At 42.8% G+C, this 19937-nt stretch overlaps 1 protein-coding gene and 1 long non-coding RNA gene across 4 annotated transcripts in view; one reads left to right on the top strand and one right to left on the bottom strand.

The window, feature by feature from the left end:
• RBPJ (recombination signal binding protein for immunoglobulin kappa J region) overlaps window positions 1-19937 on the bottom strand; it is a 270633-nt gene that overhangs the window by 133159 nt on the left and 117537 nt on the right. The gene's annotated exons all lie outside the window — the stretch shown is intronic.
• On the top strand, window positions 825-13542 carry LOC114678269 (uncharacterized). Its single transcript, XR_003729585.2, has 3 exons — window positions 825-956; window positions 2772-2875; window positions 13406-13542. It is a non-coding gene; the product is annotated as an uncharacterized LOC114678269 (long non-coding RNA).

The raw sequence follows: 19937 nt of genomic DNA, 5'->3' as shown, positions 1-19937 counted from the left end.
ACTAAAAATTGTGTGTTCATCTGAAACTATAATAAAATTTAAATGGACATGCTATATTTTATCTGGCAACCTGAAATGCACAGAGAAGTAAGACTCTCCCTAGCCAGGATCTCCCAGGGACCTGTTTGCCCTTTCAGAAGGAAATCCTATTACCATTTTCTCCAGTATCTTTCCAGGATAGTCTATAAACAGCCTTCTTTTGCAGCAAAGTTGTTAGCCCCAGCACAAAATAGACTCTGAAAAAAAGGATTTAATGTAAGGATATCTGTGATTTTGTTTTTTGGTTTTTTTTTTTTTTTTTGAGACGGAGTCTCGCTCTGTCGCCCAGACTGGAGTGTAGTGGAGCGATCTCAGCTCACTGCAAGCTCCGCCTCCTGGGTTCACGCCATTCTCCTGCCTCAGCCTCCCGAGTAGCTGGGACTACAGGCGCCAGCCACCATGCCTGGCTAATTTTTGTATTTTTAGTAGAGACAGGGTTTCACAGTGTTAGCCAGGATGGTCTCGATCTCCTGACCTCGTGATCCGCCCGCCTCGGCCTCTCAAAGTGCTGGGATTATAGGCCTGAGCCACTGCACCCAGCTGTGTTTTTTATTTGGACCTAGAACAGTTATGAAAGGAATTTAAACAGAGGCCACGTGGTGCAAGAGGGCGGGTCAGATCTTAGTTCATAACAACTGGGAATCCTTGGGTATGTTCCTTAACTTCTGGGATCATTTGCAAACCGAGGATAAAAATACTCATCTTATCCATTTGTAGTTAATAATAAGTAACACATGTAACATACATTGCAAAATGCCTGGCACAAAGTAGTCATTGGATCAGCAGTCCCCTCCCTGTTTGGATGTTTTAGGGTGTTCATCTGTAACTTTCCTAAGAAGTTAACTGTGAAGAATTCTGTCTAGAACCACAGGTCAGATGAACAGCGTGTCAGTGCAATCTTCTAAATTTGCCATCAGGTAATTCAGTTGTTTCTTTAAAGCCTCTACTCTATCAAATATTTAATACTTATATGACTCAAGCTCTGATGGCTTTGTTTATCCTATTCCTCTTTCATCTTATTGAATCTTCATCTGTCATCGGTTGATTCAAAAAGAAGTATTTCCTGAACACCCTCTATGAGCCAGGGGCTGTTACTATGCACTGGAGAGGCAGGTCAGGGCTATTAGGGGACTTGCATTCAAGTATTTGAGTACAGAGACACAGATAATAAAAGAGTAAACAAGTCAGGCATTTTAAATAATGATAAAGACTATGCCAGAAAATTAAACAGGAGTGATCAGTGCTAGAGAGGGAGGGCGGCATACTTCTATTCAGGTCAACCACCCTCTGAATAGTAAATTCCTTTTGCTTAGTAGTAAATTCCACCTTCTTAAGCTGCCCAGAGTGCTTTAAGTCTGCATTTCATGAAGGAAGGTTTCAAACAATACAACAACATTTACAATTTTAAGTTTGCTGTTTAGGCTCTAGCACTATGTAGATACAAAGGTCTTTCAGGAGTATAGACTTGGATATTTCTTCCTTCCTTTAGTTAAGGTCTAGATTGGAAAAGAAAAGTGATGAGCATTCAAATTCTGAGTGCCGGTTATAAAAGGGCAAAGCCTCCTGCCAACTATTAACATTTATCATCAATGCCACCCACCCCCACCCTGCCCGTACCCACACCTCCAGCTCTGCAAGCTGGATGTTTTTATCCCTATTTTAAAGTAGGAAGAAATGAGGCTCCCAAAATTCAAGTGATTTGGCCAAGGACACTCTGGTCAGAAGTGGGCAGATCAGATGTGATGCCATCTTTCTGTTTCCAAGTCAAGAATCTTTTAATTTATATCTGTTAACCGACAGTTTCATGCCATTTCCACTCCTCCAAAAACCTTGCTTCTTCATTAAGAGGTTTGTGTTAAAAACAACAACTGGGCCAGGTGCAGCCGAGGTGGGTGGATCACCTGAGATGAGGAGACCAGCTTTGCTAACATGGTGAAACTCCGTCTCTACTAAATATACAAAAAAAAAAAAAAAAAATTAGCTGGGCGTGGTGGCGGGCATCTGTAATCCCAGCTACTCAGAAGGCTGAGGCAGGAGAATCGCTTGAACCCGGAAGGCAGAGGTTGCAGTGAGCCAAGATCTCACCACTTCACTCCAGCCTGGGCAACATGAGTGAAACTGTCTCAGAAAAACAAAAACAAAAACAAACCAAAAAGAAACACAGTCTAAACTATCTTTTCTTAAACTCTGCTTGTTATTTGCCAGGATAAAGCAATTCCTGTTTGTGTATTATAAACTTAATACAATTTATATGCAGAAAATCTCTTTCCTTTGTTTCTCCCAGTCAAATGATGCATTTTTATGATGATTAAGAGGAAAACAGCCTAAAATGCTATATTAGGTCACACAAATTTCTCAGAATGGTGTATGAAAACTGAAACTGAAACATTACAGAGGTGGTGAAATCTACTTACATTCAATTACTTATGGGCAGAAAAATATTAGCTACCATATCTGTGGCTACAGATCTACATGCTTTGTTAATACTGATATTAAAAATAAGCATGAAGTTTGGGTAAATCTTCTAGATAAGGATGTTCTTCTAAACAGGTTTAGAAAAGTTGATGAATTTATAAACCATTAAAATTAACTGAGGGATAAAACGAGAAACGCAAAGGATATTATCATGTTAAACTTTCCTAAGAAAGTAAGAATCACTTTGAAATGTGATTGGTTTCCATCTTCTTAGTTGGCTCTGCCCTGACTCCAACTCCTTTATTTTTTTGAGGTAGAAAGCATGTCCTTGCTACATTCCCTTTTTGGAGTTCTTTTCTTTCATTCTTTTGGAATGGGAGAGAAACAAGTTGCTTCCCCAGGAAAGCCTGCATTTTCCAAGGTACGAATTCAGCTTTCTCTGACCTACCTTTTCTCTTTGAAGCGTAGATTTTAAATGTGCCTTCAATGGTTAGTTTTAATTCTTAAATTGATTTCACAGGTTTACTTTTTCACTTCAAAAGCACTTTTTCAGAATATTATTTTGTATGTTGATAACTCCTCTGGTCCTCCTGCCTCTAAAATTTGGATTTTCCTGGCTTGATGACATAAGTTTTGGCGTTGGCCTTTGTCCTTTCCACATCCCCCCCAATAACCCGCCCTGAATCAGTCTCCACTGTTAATAATACCAAACTAATGTGCTAAAGAACAGGCTTGTCAAGCACACTGCTTTGATCTTGAGTTTATAGGAATTTGTAAGCCAGAGTGTTTTCTCCAATTATGGTTGTAATGAACAAATACTAGGTTTTAAAAAGATCCTTTTAATACTTCTTCCTCTTCACTTACTGTTAAGAGTTTAGGTTCTCTGGGAGGCACACAACTAATTTAACTTTGCCCATCTTGTGCAAATCCCCCATGGAGTTTGTAAAACTGCAACCCATAATCTCCTCTTCAAAAAACACACTGATTATTTGTGCTATGCTAGTTCCAAATATTACAATAGTTTCTGGATTTTTGCCACATTCCTCTCTAGATGGTCATTTGGGAGACTTTGTTTATAATGTGTGTTTTGAATGAAATTTTAAAATTCCAAGACCACAGGATGTGAGACTCAATTGTGAGTTAAACTTAATTTTGCATTTTTTCAAAGAGGTCCTACTTAGGTTACAACAATAGCAAACATTGAATAGAAAATGAGAGAAGGTATTTTTTTTCCCCCAAGGATTAGGGTTTGAAAAAAATATGAGGGAAAGCATGCTATTTTCAAGGATTAGTGAATGTTTTCAAAATGGCCTATAGCATTCAGTTGGTGGTTCAGGTGAATTAAAACATTAATCTGTTTCATGGAAATCGGAAGGAGCATTTTTATCAGTGGTTGTACTAATTGTCATTTTAAAATTAGAGACAAAACTCGGAATTTTAAAATAGTACCTCCCTTTTGAAAAAGAAAAGTTAATGGAGATGAACAGTATAAAAGCATTTTTTTTAAAAAAAAAAATTGAGGCAACATTAAAGAGCTCCCCTGGGCATTTTTCCTCCTAATCAATTCTGGGTGGTGTTTTTTTTTTTTTTTTTCTCATATTCTTTATTTTAGAAGCTGCTGCTCATTAATCAACTGGCAGAGATTTTTAGGACAAAATGAATTGTTTTTAAAAAATAGATAAATTGTAATTTTCTTTTTTCTTTTTTTCTTTGATAAATTATAATTTTCTTGCATCTTATTTCAACTTCAACTTTTTCTTTCTTTCATTTTTTTTTTTTTTTTTTTTTTTTTTAAACGAGTCTCGCCCTGTCGCCCAGGCTGGAGTGCGGTGGCACGATCTCGGCTCACTGCAAGCTCCGCCTTCCGGGTTTACGCCATTCTCCTGCTTCAGCCTCCCGAGTAACTGGGACTACAGGCGCCCGCCACCTCGCACGGCTAGTTTTTTGTATTTTTTTTTTTTTTTTAGTAGAGACGGGGTTTCACCATGTAGCCAGGATGGTCTCGATTTCCTGACCTCGTGATCCGCCCATCTCGGCCTCCCAAAGTGCTGGGATTACAGGCTTGAGTTACCGCGCCCAGCAACTTCAACTTTTTCAACTTCATACATGATAGACTAAACCAGGGTGTCTGACTTTAGCTGTTTTATGATCTGTCTCTTTAGCCAGTTGCCACTTGGACATATTATTTCACCCTCTACTACTTATAAAAAAGGTAACAGGTAATGAACACAGGAACACAATAACACGTGGAAGCGAAGGCCAGTATCTTCCCTCCACATTCTCAGTCTGGTTGGATTTCTCCTCAAGATATTTCTGTTTACATTCTCCCTATACATCCCCCCATACACCATCTCTCTGTCTCTCTCTTCTCTCGTATACACACACACACACACACACACACACACACACACACACACACACAGTGTTTTTTTTTAGTTTATTTGTTTATTTATCCTTGAGACAGGGTCTCACTCTGTTGCCCAGGCTAGAGTGCTGAGTGCTGTGGTATGCTCCCTGCTCACTGCAGCCTTGACCTCCCAGGTTCAAGTGATCCTCCCGCCTCAGCCTCCCAAGGAGCTGGGACTACAGGTGTCTGCCACTACGACTGGCTAATTTTAAAAATTTTTCATAGAAACGAGGTCTCGCCGGGTGCGGTGGCTCAAGCCTGTAATCCCAGCACTTTGGGAGGCCGAGGCGGGCGAATCACGAGGTCAGGAGATCGAGACCATCCTGGCTAACACAATGAAACCCCGTCTCCACTAAAAATACAAAAAAATTAGCCGGGCGTGGTGGCGGCGCCTGTAGTCCCAGCTACTCGGGAGGCTGAGGCAGGAGAATGGTGGGAACCCGGGAGGCGGAGCTTGCAGTGAGCCGAGATCGCGCCACTGCACTCCAGCCTGGGCGACAGAGCGAGACTCCGCCTCAAAAAAAAAAAAAAGAAACGAGGTCTCGCTGTGTTGCCTAGGCTGGTCTGAAATTGCTGGGCTCAAGAGATCCTCCTGCCTTGGCCTCCGAAAATGGTGGAATTACAGACATGAACCACCGTGCCCAGTCCACAAGTGATTTACATGACACAAACTTTCTGGAATTCTATAAACGCAGGATATGCAACACGGGTTAATCACTTGTCTCAGAAAGAAAACAAGCAGAGAATTGCCCACAGAACACATCTTAACATTTGGGCTTCTATGTATGCCAAGAAAGTGATCATTTTGAGTCTTTGCCTGAATAATACCGGGACCTTGAAAGCGCAATTGCTATTTTAAATGGATGTTGCTTGTTAACAGAATGCAGAATAAATTATGGCCTCTGAATTAAGCTCTTTTATTGTTGACCTTGCTCTTCAGAGAGGGTGTGGTAGGTAACCAACTACAAATATGTAGCGTATATTAGGTACAAAGGAAACTATTCTACTTTGGCAAAAATAGAATATAAACATGAATGGAACTAATTAAAATAAAACTATTTGTTATTCATCAAAGGAAAGAATAAGATATTTAATAGTTCGTATATGCCAACCTCCTTAAAACTTGTATGAAATAGAGTGGCGAATAAATCAGTACATAAATGCCCTAAGTATTGTCCTTTGCTAAACCATTTGATTGACATTGAACCTGATTAATATTGCCTTAACTTAAAGACACCATCCACTGTCCATAAAGCTACGTTCTGCTGTTGAATGTAGCTTTATGCTCAGCAGCCACATTCAACAGCAGAATTTTAAGCTCAAGTCTTCTCCCAGCTACCTAATGCTAAAAAAAGAAAAAAAAAAGAGCATTGTTAGAGGTGGGGTAGGTAGGGATGTGACTAACAGCCTTGTGTTCCTGTAATTATAGCTGGAGATTGCTGTGCCAAATATTAGGAACTTTTCTGTTCTACAGAAGAAATTACATCAGGAGGCTCAGCAACTACTGGTAATTACAGAAATTGCCAGTTCAAGGAATCCAATAGTCCCTCTAAACTCCACTTAAGACAGACCCGAAGGAAAGACATTCAGTGGAGGTAGAGGAAGTGCTTTCTCTCCATTCACATTTATGAACTCATTTGGGCTCACTAATTCAGGTGCTCTTATAGCAGTTCTAAATGGGAGGAATCTGTTTTCTCAATTACTGATATCAAATGAGCATTGCAGGAGTGAAGTGATTTACTGTGGTTATACAATTATATCCTTCCTCTAATTTCACCAGAGGGGTTAACTACAGCATCAAAATCTGAGAGTGGATTCAGCAGAGGGGCTCAGATTGTAGAGACAGGAAATCCCTAACTATCCTTGAATCGTATGATTATTGGACCACAGCCACTCAGCCACACTGAGTGCTGGAAGATCCACAATTAACCCCCCTCATCCAAGTCCCAAATCAGCCTTGAGCCTGATGTCTTGATGCCACAGGGTTATGGGGAAGGAGGTGACCTCCAGAAAACCTGCTCACTTTACAGGACCAATTCTGAGAATTAAGTATAGTTGGGTAGAGTGTGCCTTTGAAATCTCTACCAATTCTTTCATCTCTTCTACTGCCATTAGTATCTTCCTTCCACTCACAACTCATCAGGGTTTTGGTCCTACACTCCATCACATTAGTGCCCAACTGTCTGCTTCCTAGAAAGCAGACTACTACTTTTTTAAGAAGCAGAGAGTTGGGCACTAATATGTCTACTACTACTACCACTAGCATTCACTACTTATAATGAGATAAAACAATTCGTGCATCTCTCTCCCTCACGCGTATGTGCATGTCTGGAAGACGCACACACCCCCATGCACAGCCCCCCCCCGCCCCGCACACACACACACTAATGCACCCTTTCTTCCTGGACGATGGCCACACTTGTCATTTCATTCCACAAAGTCATTCTCATGGAGGAAATGTAAGCCTAGTGGAGGGGAGAAAAATGTAATGTCCCTGCTGAAATGTTTTCAGTGATTTACAGATCTTTGTCCCAAAGCCCAAAACCCGTTAATCCAGAGGAAATGTCCAGAAGGGCAAAGCCTGGGGAACAGAGCAATCCCTCCGGGGGTTCATGGTTTATCCATGATTCCTCTTTTCATCATCAGCGCTATCCAACCTGGTGGCAAGTCTTGTTAGTCCTATCGTTAAACTATGCCCACATCTAATAATTTTTGTTTGTTTGTTTTGTTTTGTTTTGTTTTGAGACGGAGTCTTGCTTTGTCTCCCAGGCTGGAGTGCAATGGAGCGATCTCAGTTCACTGCAACCTTTGCCTCCCGGGCCCAAGTGATTCTCGTGCCTCAGTCTCCCGAGTAGCTGGGATTACAGGCACACACCACCATGCCCAGCTAATTTTTTTGTATTTTTAATAGAGACAGGGTTTCACCATGTCGGCCAGGCTGGTTTTGAACTCCTGGCCTCAAGTGATTCACCCACCTCGACCTCCCAAAATGCTGAGATTACAGGCGTGAGCCATTGCACCCAGCCTATATCTAAAAATTTTGGCCATCTTCCCTCTATGCCCTAGTCTGGGGCACCATCACCTCTTTCTAGGTACCTGTGTTACCTTCCCTGCTTCTCCCGACTTCTACTCCACTCCTATCCCCTACAATCCACTCTCTACAGGAAATCTGGAGTACTTTTAAAAATGTAAATCAGATCATCTTACTCCTAAATTTAAAACTTCCCGGCCGGTCGTGGTAGCTCATGCCTATAATCCCAGCACTTTGGGAGGCCAAGGTGGGTGGATCACAAGGTCAGGAGTTCAAGACTAGCCTGGCCAAGATGGTGAAACCCAGTCTCTACTAAAACTACAAAAATTAGCCAGGCACGGTGGCAAGTGCCTGTAATCCAAGCTACTTGGGAGGCTGAGGCAGGAGAATCACTTGAACCCAGGTGACAGAGGCTGCAGTGAGCCGAGATGGTGTCACTGCACTCCAATCTGGGTGACAGAGTGAGGTTCCATCTCAGAAAAACAAAAACAAAAACAAAAAAGACTTCCTGGCCAGGTGCCATGGCTCATGCCAGTAATCGCAGCACTTTGGGAGGTCGAGGTGAGTGGATTACCTGAGGTCAGGAGTTCGAGACCAGCCTGGCCAAGATGGTGAAACCCTGTCTCTACCAAAAACACAAAAATTATCTGGGTGTGGTAGCAAGTGCCTGTATTCCAAGCTACTGGGGAAGCTGACGCAGGAGAATCGCTTGAACCTGGGAGGCAGAGGTTGCAGTGCGCAGAGATCATGCCACTGCACTCCAGCCTTGGTGACAAAGTGAGACTCCATCTCAAAAAGAAAAAAAGAAAAAAAACTTCTGATATACATGTCTATTATTTTTGTCATTTCTCAATTGTTTTGCCACCATAATTAGCATTGAAAAATCTTTTAATATAAAGACTGTGCTTGCTTTTCTTTTCTTTTGGAGACAGGGTCTCACTTTGTCATCCAGGCTGGAGTACTGTGGCACGATCACAGCTTACTGCAGCTCCGGACTCCTGGGTTCAAGCAAACCTTCTGCCTCAGCCTCCCAAGTAGCTGAGAGTTTAAGCATGTGCCACCACACTTGGCTAATTTAAAAAAATGTTGTAAAGACAGGATCTCACTATGTTACCCAGACTGCTCTTGAACTCTTGGGCTCAAGCAATCCTCCTGCCTCAGCCTCCCAAAGTGCTGGGATTACAGGTATGAGCCATCATGCCAAGCTGACTCTGTGCTGTCTTGCAATAAACAAAATAAAAAAAGATGGAAGCTGAGGGCACCACCTTCCAGATGCAAGAGATAGGGTGAGTGGTAACACCTCGTAAAGAGGGGAAACCTAGCAAAGCCCTGAGGCCTGCAACTGAGGAAGAAAAGGGAATGCTAAGAGCCTACTTGAGTCTTAGGGGGAACCTGGGTTATGCAGTAGAAGGACCCCAACTGACCTAAGAGCCCCTTCGGAGTGTGGCTTCTGCTCACCTTTTCAGCCTAGTCTCCCATTCTCACTCCCCTCCCTGTACCTTGCGGTCCAGCTATACCCAAGTGTCCATAGTATACAGATCCAAATATGCTACCTACCCTAATAAACCAGCAGTCCTATTTCTGGGTATAACATCAGAAGGAAACCATATATCAAAGTGATATCTGCATGCCCATGTTCATTGGAGCATTATTCACAATAGCGAAGACATGGAAACAACCTAAGTGTCCACTGATGGATGAATGGATTAAAAAATTGTGACACACACCACAATTTTTTCATACACACACACAATAGAATATTCTTCTGTTAGGATTTTGGCCAGGCTCAGTGGCTCACACCTGTAATCCCAGCAATTTGGGAGGCCAAGGCAGGTGGCTCACTTGAGGTAAGGAGTTCGAGACCAGCCAGGCCAACATGGTGAAACCCTGTCTCTACTAAAAATACAAAAATTAACCAGGCATGGTGACGCATGCCTGTAATCCCAGTTACTCAGGAGGCTGAGGCAGGAGAATCGCTTGAACCCACGAGGCAGAGCTTGCAGTAAGCACGGATTGTGCCACTGCACTCCAGCCTGGGTGACAGAGTGAGACTCCATCTCAAAAAAAAAAAAAAAATCATTCATACCTGCTTGTCTTGTCACTCATTTCCTTTGCTTAGAAGGACCTTCCCCACTTTTTCTTATTAGTGAGTATTTATTCTGCAACTCCCCAGAATAGATTTCCCACATGACAATTTAATGTCTTTATTTCCTGCACGCACTTACTCTGAAGCTTGTACAATTGTTAAGACTGTTCTTGGACTCTAAATGACAACTTTGTGATAACATCCTTCAGTAGTTTCCCAACTTTTGAAGTTTTCTTTGTGGCATGAAAATTAATATTTGTATTTCTGTTTGATGCAAAAAGGTTATACTGAACAATGTCCTGTTTTGAATTGACCTCAACAATGCAGATGTTAACCCATAACCCGGAAGAGAATCTTAATATACTAGTCATTCCAACAAGTGGCTTCTCCCCCTCCTTGCCCTTTCTCTGGACTCTGGATTGTTCCACAAAGATTAACACTCATTTTCGGCCGGGCGCGGTGGCTCAAGCCTGTAATCCCAGCACTTTGGGAGGCCGAGACGGGCGGATCACAAGGTCAGGAGATCGAGACCATCCTGGCTAACACGGTGAAACCCCGTCTCTACTAAAAATACAAAAAAAAAACTAGCCGGGCGAGGTGGCGGGCGCCTGTAGTCCCAGCTACTCCGGAGGCTGAGGCAGGAGAATGGCGTGAACCCGGGAGGCGGAGCTTGCAGTGAGCTGAGACCCGGCCACTGCACTCCAGCCTGGGCGACAGAGCGAGACTCTGTCTCAAAAAAAAAAAAAAAAAAAAAAAAAAAAACTCATTTTCTCTGCTGTTTTTCCATGCACATTAATTTTGTCTCCCTACAACACTTCTGAAGCAGGTATTATAGAAATATGGATCATAAACAGAGAGCAAAGCCTTCTAAGTGAATACCTATTTGCTCACGGCCAATAAACAGTGTTCAAGGAGAATGATTTCTATTTTTTAAAATGAAGGATTATTTGCTTTAGCTTATCTACTTTCTTAGAGGAAGACCAGCTGGTTTAAGAAAGAAATAAAGGCTATGAATCTTTATGTATTTCATTTACGATTCTCTTCTAGAAGGAGGAGACCCATTGATAGAAACATTTGTAAGTCACTAAGTTATCTACCTTTAGAGGAATATTTAGGGTGTAATTTTCAGCTAACTGGAAAGAACATAACAAAACTCACGTGCTTGAAAGAAGGCATATTATCACTGAAATTACACTTGATTTCTTTCATGGCAGAACTGGACAGCTGCTCGCACCTGCCTTAACTTTTTTTTTTTTTTTCTTCAGCCTAAAGTTATCTATTCCAGGATTCTATGTCATATGGTATAAAGCTGTGGTTTCAATCAGTCACTAACATAGAAGCTTGGATATATTTGGAATTCCTTTTGGGGGAAAAAATTGGCCAAAGCTTTTGATAGCTTTGCTTCTCACACCCAGGCCAAACTGGGCTGGCTCTCTACTGGGACAAGAATGCATATTGGCATCTCATCCTTAAAGCCACAGAGTCACAGCATATTGGTCCAAAAAGGGATATTAGAGTTCATGTGGTCTAACTTTTTTTACTTTTTTTTTTTTTGAGACAGGGTCTCGTTCTGTCACCCAGACTGGAGTGCAGTGGTACAATCGTAGCTCACTGCAGCCTCAAACTCCTGAGCTCAAGTGAGCCTCCTATCACAGTCTTCTGAGTAGCTAGGACTACAGGCACATACCACCATGCCCAGCTAAGTTTTTTAAGTTACATGTAGAGATGGGAGGTGGGGTCTTGCTGTTTTGCCCAGGCTGGTTTCGAACTCCTGGTCTCAAGCAACCCTTCCACCATGGCCTCCCAAAGTGCTGGGATTTCAGACATGAGCCACCACCATGCCCAGCCTAACTTATTTATTTTATATTTTTCTTTAACTTTATATATCTCTTTTAGCAAAGTCCTTAATTAATTGACAATATAGAATATTTATATTATGGGTAGGCACCTGTTACAAGATGCCAAGACAAATTAACAAGATTTAGTAGCTCATTCAAGCACTCTCACAACTCTGATACTGGAGAGACAGTCCACTGGACAGATCAACCCTCAATTCCTGTATATTCTCCAAGTTCTATGCCTTAATTTGGTAAAGACATTAGAGAGCAAGGTACCTGGGCCAAATTTCCTCAGTTTCTTGCTCAAATATATTAACCAACTTACAGGTGAGGTGTGTCCTCTGTTTACATTCAGAGTTAATATGAGTACATCTTTTGCAAGAAGAGATTGAAGATATTGACCACAATGTTAAGCGGTATTAACTCTACACAGCTCCACGTGATAAAGTCCTTTTCGAATTTAGCTTCAGGCAATGATAGCATACATGCTCACTCTTGTCAGAAAGTGAAATCCCTGCAGCCTATCACGCTTCTCTTTTCACCTCTGCTGCCAGAAAGATCTGAACCAAATTTATTGCCAAGTGTTGTAATATGATCATTTCTGGTGCCTAGAAGTATTTACTCCTTTTTCTCTTTTCTTTTTTTTTGAGACCGAGCGTCACTCTGTCGCTCAGGCTGGAGTGCAGTGGTGTGACCTGCACACCACTCCCGGGTTCAAGTGATTCTCCCACCTCAGCCTCCCAAGTAGCTGAGATCACAGGCGCCTGCCAATAAGTCCGGCTAATTTTTGTGTTTTTAGTAGAGACGAGGTTTCCTTATGTTGGCCAGGCTGGTCTCGAACTCCTGACCTCAAGTGATCCGCCTGCCTCGGCCTCTCAAAGTGCTGGGATTACAGGCATGAGCCACCGGGCCCAGCCGTACTCCTCTTTCTTTCTTAAATATTTTGTTTGTAAACTGCTTCAAGTAATTTTGGAAGTATGTAAGTTGAACATAAAAAAATTTAATAAAATAGGTAAAAACAATTGGTTGGAAGTAAGGAATAGTCAGTCTTCCTAATGAAACTTCTCTGTGCAAAGGCCTTCATGCCAAGTTTCTCATTTGAAGGATGGTGAAGAGGCCTTATGCTTTGTGCTGGGCTTAATCCTCAGCTATATAACTTACTTGTTAAATAACTGTACAAAAATGACCTCACTTCCATTTCCTCATTTTTAAGTGGGGATATTAATGCTGTTGTTCCACTGGGTGGTTGTGACAATCCAATGAGAAAACATGGGGAAATACTTTCTAAACAGTGACTCACTGTAGAAATGTTGGTTGTTTTAACTTCCCTAACTGTCTTGCAGGGCTGAGCCACTCTAATTTAAGGAATATGTGTTTGTAAGGGCTTTTAAAATAAACTCACAAATAAATTTGCAAGTTCTTTGATACCCGTACTTTCAAGAAGTGGAGCCTAATTCTTCTCTCCTAGAGTGTGGTCTGTAGTCAGTAACTGATTTTTAGCGAATTCAATGTGGCAGCAGTGACAATGTGCAACCTGTGAGAATAAGTCATTACATGCATTGTGGTTTCCTCCTTGCTCTTGCTCTTAGATCACCCATGGCAGGAGAAGCCAACTGCCATGCCAGAGGGGCACTCAAACAGCTCCGCAAGGAAGTCCCTGTAATAAGCAACAGAAGCCTCTGCCATCAGCCATGAGAGCGCCATCTTGGGAACAGATTCTTCAGCCTCAGTCAAATTTTCAGAAGACTATACGTCCAGCCAACTTCTTGACTACAATCCCTTTATAGATCCCAAGCTAGAACCTCCTAGCTAAGCCACTCCTGGATTCCTGACCCTCAGAAGCCCTGTAAGAGAATAAATGCTTATTCTTGCCTTAAGCTCCTAAATTTGGGGATAATTTGTTACTCAGTGATATGTAATTATAAAATGTCTATAGTTATCTACCCATCCTTTTGGAGAGCACTACTAAGGACTAATATCAGACTTTACTCTTCCCAGATGTTATTATTGAAGGATATTCAAGTACTCAAATATCTTAAAATCATTGAGTGGAAAATCACCTCAGAGTCATGTGCAATTTCCTCATTTTGCAGATGCAAATACAGAGAAGCAGAGAGAGTTCAATGAGATGCTCAAAGACATGTAAATAAATGACAAAATTAGGCCTAGAGCCTTCCTTGGTCTCCTTCTGTTTGAATTCTTCTTTCTCCTTCCCTTCCTCCCTCCCTCCCTCCCTTCCTTCCTTCCTTTCTTCCTGCCTGCCTTCTTCCTTCCTGCCTTCCTCCATCCCTCCCTCTCTTTCTCTTTTCTTTCTTTCTCTTTCTCTTTCTCTTTCATTTCTTCTTTCTTTCTTTCTTTCTTTCTTTCTTTCTTTCTTTCTTTCTTTCTTTCTTTCTTTTTCCTTCTTTCTCTCTCTTCTCTCTCCCCCGCCGCTCCCTCTCTCTCTTCCTTCCTTCCTGCTTTCTTTCTCTTTCTTTTCTTTTCTTTTCTTTTCTTTTCTTTTCTTTTCTTTCTTTCTTTCTTTCTTTCTTTCTTTCTTTCTTTCTTTCTTTCTTTCTTTCTTTCTCTTTCTTTCTTTTTCTTCCTTTCTTTCTCTTTCTTTCTTCTTTCTCTTTTTGAGGCAAGGTCTCACTTTGCCACCCAAGCTGGAGTGCAGCAGCGTGATTACAACTTACTATAGCCAACATCTCTGTAGCTCAAGCGATCTTCCCACCCGAGCCTTCAGAGTAACTGGGACTACAGGAGCCTGCCACCATGCCTGGCTAATTTTTATTATAGTTTTTACTTTCTTTGCTAGAGATGGGGTCTCACTATGCTGCCCAGGCTAGTCTCAAACTCCTGGCTTCAAGTGATTCTCTTACCTTGGCCTCTTAAAGTGCTGGGATTACAGGCACGAACCCCTGGGCCCAATCTTTTCTTTCTTTCTTTTTTCTTTTTCCAATGACCTAAAATACTCCTTTATTTTTGAGCACAGATCGCAGAACAGTGACATGGTTTAAAATCAATACTCCCTTTTTACCATACCATGCTACCTCTTTCCTTTGTCTTTCTCACGTGAAAATGTGCCAACCTAAAGCTTTTAGTTTAGGTCAGATGTGGTGGCTCATACCTGTAATCCCAGCATTTTGGGAGGCAGAGATGGGCGGATCACCTGAGGTAAGGAATTCGAGACCAGCCTGGCCAACATGGAGAAACCCTGTCTATACTAAAAATACAAAAATTAGTCAGGGGTGGTGGTGCATCCCTGTGATCCCAGCCACTTGGGAGGCTGAGGCAGGAGAATCACTTGAACCCAGGAGGCGGAGGCTGCAGTGAACAGAGATAGTGACCACCGCACTCTAGCCTGGGTGACGGAGGGAGACTCCATCTCAAAAAAAAGAAAAAGCTTTTTCTTTACAAGATCATTTCACAAAAGAAAGGGTGCCCCTCAGATTAAGAAATTGTACATAATTAATATATATTGACATGAACACCTGCTGTTTTGTAAGATGCTGTAGGAATCAAGAAAGTTTAAGCCTAAATTCTGGTTGTGAAGTTCTCCCAATCTGGTAAAAATGGGATGTTCTATGTGCAGTCAGAACAATGAAGTATAGGATATTGAAGGACAAAGAGATCACATGTGAGATTCAAAGATTTAAGCCAAGAGCTTAAAGTACATGAATTATTTTGTCTCTCTTTTTTTTTTTTTGAAGCAAGATCTTGGTTTTTCACCCAGGCTGGAGTGCAGTGGTGCAACCACAGCTCACGGGGAGCCTTAATTTCCTTGGCTCATGTGATCCTTCCACTTCAGCCTCCCAAGTAGCTGAGACCACAGGTGCTCACCACCACGCATCTGGCTAATTTTTTATTTTTATAGAGACCAGGTCTCACTGTGTTGCCCTGGCTGCTCTCAAAGTCCTGGACTCAAGTCATCCTTCCATCCTGGCCACCCAAAATGTTGGGATTACAGGCGCCAGCCATCATTCCCAGCCCACAGTACATGTTCTATAACTACTGTCCCACGTGATATTTAAAGCCAGTCTTCCAAATTAATATGGTAGGATCGCCGGGCGCGGTGGCTCAAGCCTGTAATCCCAGCACTTTGGGAGGCCGAGGCGGGCGGATCACAAGGTCAGAAGATCGAGACCACAGTGAAACCCCGTCTCTACTAAAAATACAAAAACTTAGCCGGGCGCGGTGGCGGGCGCCTGTAGTCCTAGCTACTCAGGAGGCTGAGGCAGGAGAATGGCGTGAACCCAGGAGGCGGAGCTTGCAGTGAGCCGAGATCGCGGCACTGCACTCCAGCCTGGGCAATAGCGTGAGACTCCGTCTCAAAAAAAAAAAAAAAAAAAAAAAATATGGTAGGATGAAAAAATGTTTTAAAGCTTTTTAGCCTAAGCTTTTAAGAAAATTTCTTTTTTAAATACAGGGTCTCACTCTGTGGCCCAGACTGGAGTGCAGCGGTACCATCACAGTGCACTGCAGCCTTGAATTCCTGGGCTCAAGCAAGTGTTCTGAGTAGCTAGGACTACAGGCATACGCCACCAAGCCCGGCTAATTTTTTTCTTTTTTTTGGAGACAGATTCTCACTCTGTTGCCCAAGCTGGAGTGCAGTGGCACGATCTTGGCTCACTGCAAGCTCCACCTCCCAGGTTCATGCCATTCTCCTGCCTCAGTCTCCTGAGTAGCTGGGACTACAGGTGCCCGCCACCATCCTGGGCTAATTTTTTGTATTTTTAGTAGAGACGGGGTTTCACCGTGTTAGCCAGGATGGTCTTGATCTCCTGACCTCGTGATCCACCCGCCTCAGCCACCCAAACTGCTGGGATTACAGGTGTGAGCCACCACGCCCAGCTAGCCTGGCTAATTTTTAAAAATAATTTTTTGTAGTGATGGGGTCTCCCTATGTTGCCCAGGCTGGTCTGGACTAAATTTTTAAATGGTCTCTTAGTGGGTTATTTTACTCATATATCCAACAATTTGCTGTTAGGCTTTGGGTATACGCATAGTAATTTATATTCAAACAGGATGGCTCAAGAATTTCTGCTTAAGATTGAAGAGCGGGCCGGGCGCGGTGGCTCAAGCCTGTAATCCCAGCACTTTGGGAGGCCGAGGTGGGTGGATCACGAGGTCAGGAAATCGAGACCACCCTGGCTAACACTGTGAAACCCCATCTCTACTAAAAATACAAAAAAATTAGCCGGGCGCGGTGGTGGGCGCCTGTAGTCCCAGCTACTCGGGAGGCTGAGGCAGGAGAATGGCTTGAACCCGGGAGGTGGAGCTTGCAGTGAGCCGAGATCGTGCCACTGCACTGCAGCCTGGGGGACAGAGCAAGATTCCGTATCAGAGAGAAAAAAAAAAAAAAAGATTAAAGAGCATTCAGGATAGTATTCTGGTTGGAAGATGCTTCAAGGAACTTGTCTGGAATGCATTTGATAACATGCCACTTTTTTTTTTTTTTTTTTTTTTTTTTTTTTTTTTAACATATCAGTATCATTAAGCAGGTAACATGCCATTTTTACGTAAGGGTTTTGGTGTGAGGTGTAGAGTTGATGGCAGTCACTATTGATACCAATGTTTTGTCTCCCTTCTCTCACATTCTATTTTTTTCAAACTGTACTATTCATTTATTAAAATTTTGAGGCAGAAAGATGTTGGAGGAGACTCTTTGAAATGACCGTAGGGGTTTTACCAGCACCGGATGTAGATACAGTTGTTCTTGTATCAGAGATGGCAGGAATGAAGTGGGGCAGGGATAATAAGCGTTTAGTTTTAAACTGCTGTGTTTTGCGGACTTGTTACGCCGTAATAGATAACTGAATGGAGGTGGCAGATGCTACTAGTTCCATAACACCAGGGCCCAGGTATCACCATGGTAGTGAGGGGTGGGATGGCGGAGGGGTGGGAGTTTAGAATATTTATCTGAGACTGGGCCTGCTATACAGAAATGCCTTTCCAGAGTCTGGACACTGAGGTATATGTTTGAATAAAAAGTGAAGTTTGGCTGGGTGCGGTGGTTCACCACTGTAATCCCAGCACTTTGGGAGGCCGAGGTGGGCGGATCACAAGGTCAGGTTTTCGAGATCAGCCTGGCCAATATGGTGAAACCCCATCTCTACTAAAAATACAAAAATTGGCCGGGCGCGGTGGCTCACACCTGTAATCCCAGCACTTTGGGAGTCCGAGGCGGGCGGATCACGAGGTCAGGAAATCGAGACCATCCTGGCTAACACGGTGAAACCCCGTCTCTACTAAAATTACAAAAAATTAGCCGGGCGAGGTGGCGGCGCCTGTAGTCCCAGTTACTCGGGAGGCTGAGGCAGGAGAATGGCGTGAACCCGGGAGGCGGAGCTTGCAGTGAGCGAGATCGCGCCACTGCACTCCAGCCTGTGCGACAGAGCGAGACTTGGTCTAAAAAAAAAAAAATTAGCTGGGGGAGGCTGCGGCAGGAAAATCGCTTGAACCCGGAGGTGGAGCTTGCAGTGAGCTGAGATTGTGTCACTGCACTCCAGCCTGGGTGACAGAGTGAGACTCTGTTTCAAAAAAAAAAAAGTTAAGTTTAACTTGTTCTGGGAATGGAGGACACACAATAGACTGGTTATTGTTGTTGTTGTTGTTGTTAATCTCAAACAAAAGATTTTAAAAAGAGTTCAGCCGGGGGCGCAGTGACTCCTGAGGTGGACGAACTTGAGGTCAGGAGTTGGAGTGAGCTCAGATGGCCCCACAGCACTCCAGCCTTAGTGACAGAACGAGACTCAGTCTCAAAAAATAAAATAAAAGTTAAAATAGAGTTCATATGGACCAGAAAAGATGCTTTGCAGACACACTCAACTTGGTAATGTCAGTTTCTTACCAATAATAATTGCAAAACCAAAATTGTTTTCACTAAGTATGAAGTCGGGGGCTGAAGAATCTCAATTATGAGAGAGTTGGTAAGTGGAAGACAACCTTTAAAAATGCAACAACGAAGCTGTTAAGGAAATACATTACAGCATGTTCAGATGAAATAGGCTGTGAAGGCGGCAGTCCTTTATTTCCTAGCCTTTATTCTCTTCACAACTTATTTCTCACTTTTGGGTTTTGTAGTCAGGCAGTATAACATACAACAATAACATAAATACTATTAAGAAGAACTTTGCAACTTGAGAGGTGCTTTCAATAACCATTACCATATTTAATCCTGTATTTTGGATATTGTAAGAAAATGGAAACTTGGGGGTTAGGTGATCTCCCAATAGCATTTGCCTCTAACTTAAATATGCTGGACACCTTCTAAACCATAAAAATCATTGTATTAAAATCACTGTAGTTAAATGGGCCAGGTGTGGTGGCTCATGCCTGTAATCCCAGCACTTTGGGAGGCTGAGGCAGACGGATCACGAGGTCAAAAGATCAAGAGCATCCTGGCCAACATTGTGAAACTCTGTCTCTACTAAAAGTACAAAATTAGCTGGACATGGTGACGCACACCTGTAGTCCTAGCTACTTGGGAGGCTGAGGCAGGAGAATCTCTTGAACCTGGGAGGCGGAGGTTGCAGTGAGCTGAGATCATGCCACTGCACTCCAGTCTGTGTGACAGAGCAAGACACCGTCTCAAAAAAAAAAAGTTTAGTTAAATGTATTCAGCAGGAAAGAAGAGAAAATCAGTAGTCTCAGGCCTCTTTTGCTTTAGAAAATCCTATATCTTTATTTTATCTTATTTTATTTAATTTTTTGAAACAGAGTCTCACTCCATAGCCCAGGCTAGAGTGCAGGGGTGCCATCTCGGCTCACTTCAACCTCTTCCTCCTGGGTTCAAGCGATTCTTCTGCCTCAGCCTCCAGAGCAGCTAGGATTACAGGCACTTGCCACCACTTGCCACCACTCCTGGCTAATTTTTGTACTTTTAGTAGAGACAGGGTTTGGCCATCTTGGCCAGGCTGGCCTTGAACTCCTGACCTCAGGTGATCCACCCGCCTCGACCTCCCAAAGTGCTGGTATTACAGGTGTGAGCCACTGCGCCAGGCCCAGAAAATCCTGTATCTTTAATTCAAAAATAAGAATCTACACTTAAAACACAAAGGGACAGTATTTTCCTGGACTCAACTCCATATTTCCTTCTATATAATGTAAAATTATTATGAAATACATGAAGCTCCACCA

Source organism: Macaca mulatta, chromosome 5 (genome assembly GCF_049350105.2).
Source record: "Macaca mulatta isolate MMU2019108-1 chromosome 5, T2T-MMU8v2.0, whole genome shotgun sequence".
Lineage (NCBI taxonomy): Eukaryota > Metazoa > Chordata > Mammalia > Primates > Cercopithecidae > Macaca > Macaca mulatta.
This window is presented reverse-complemented; position numbering and strand designations above follow the sequence as displayed.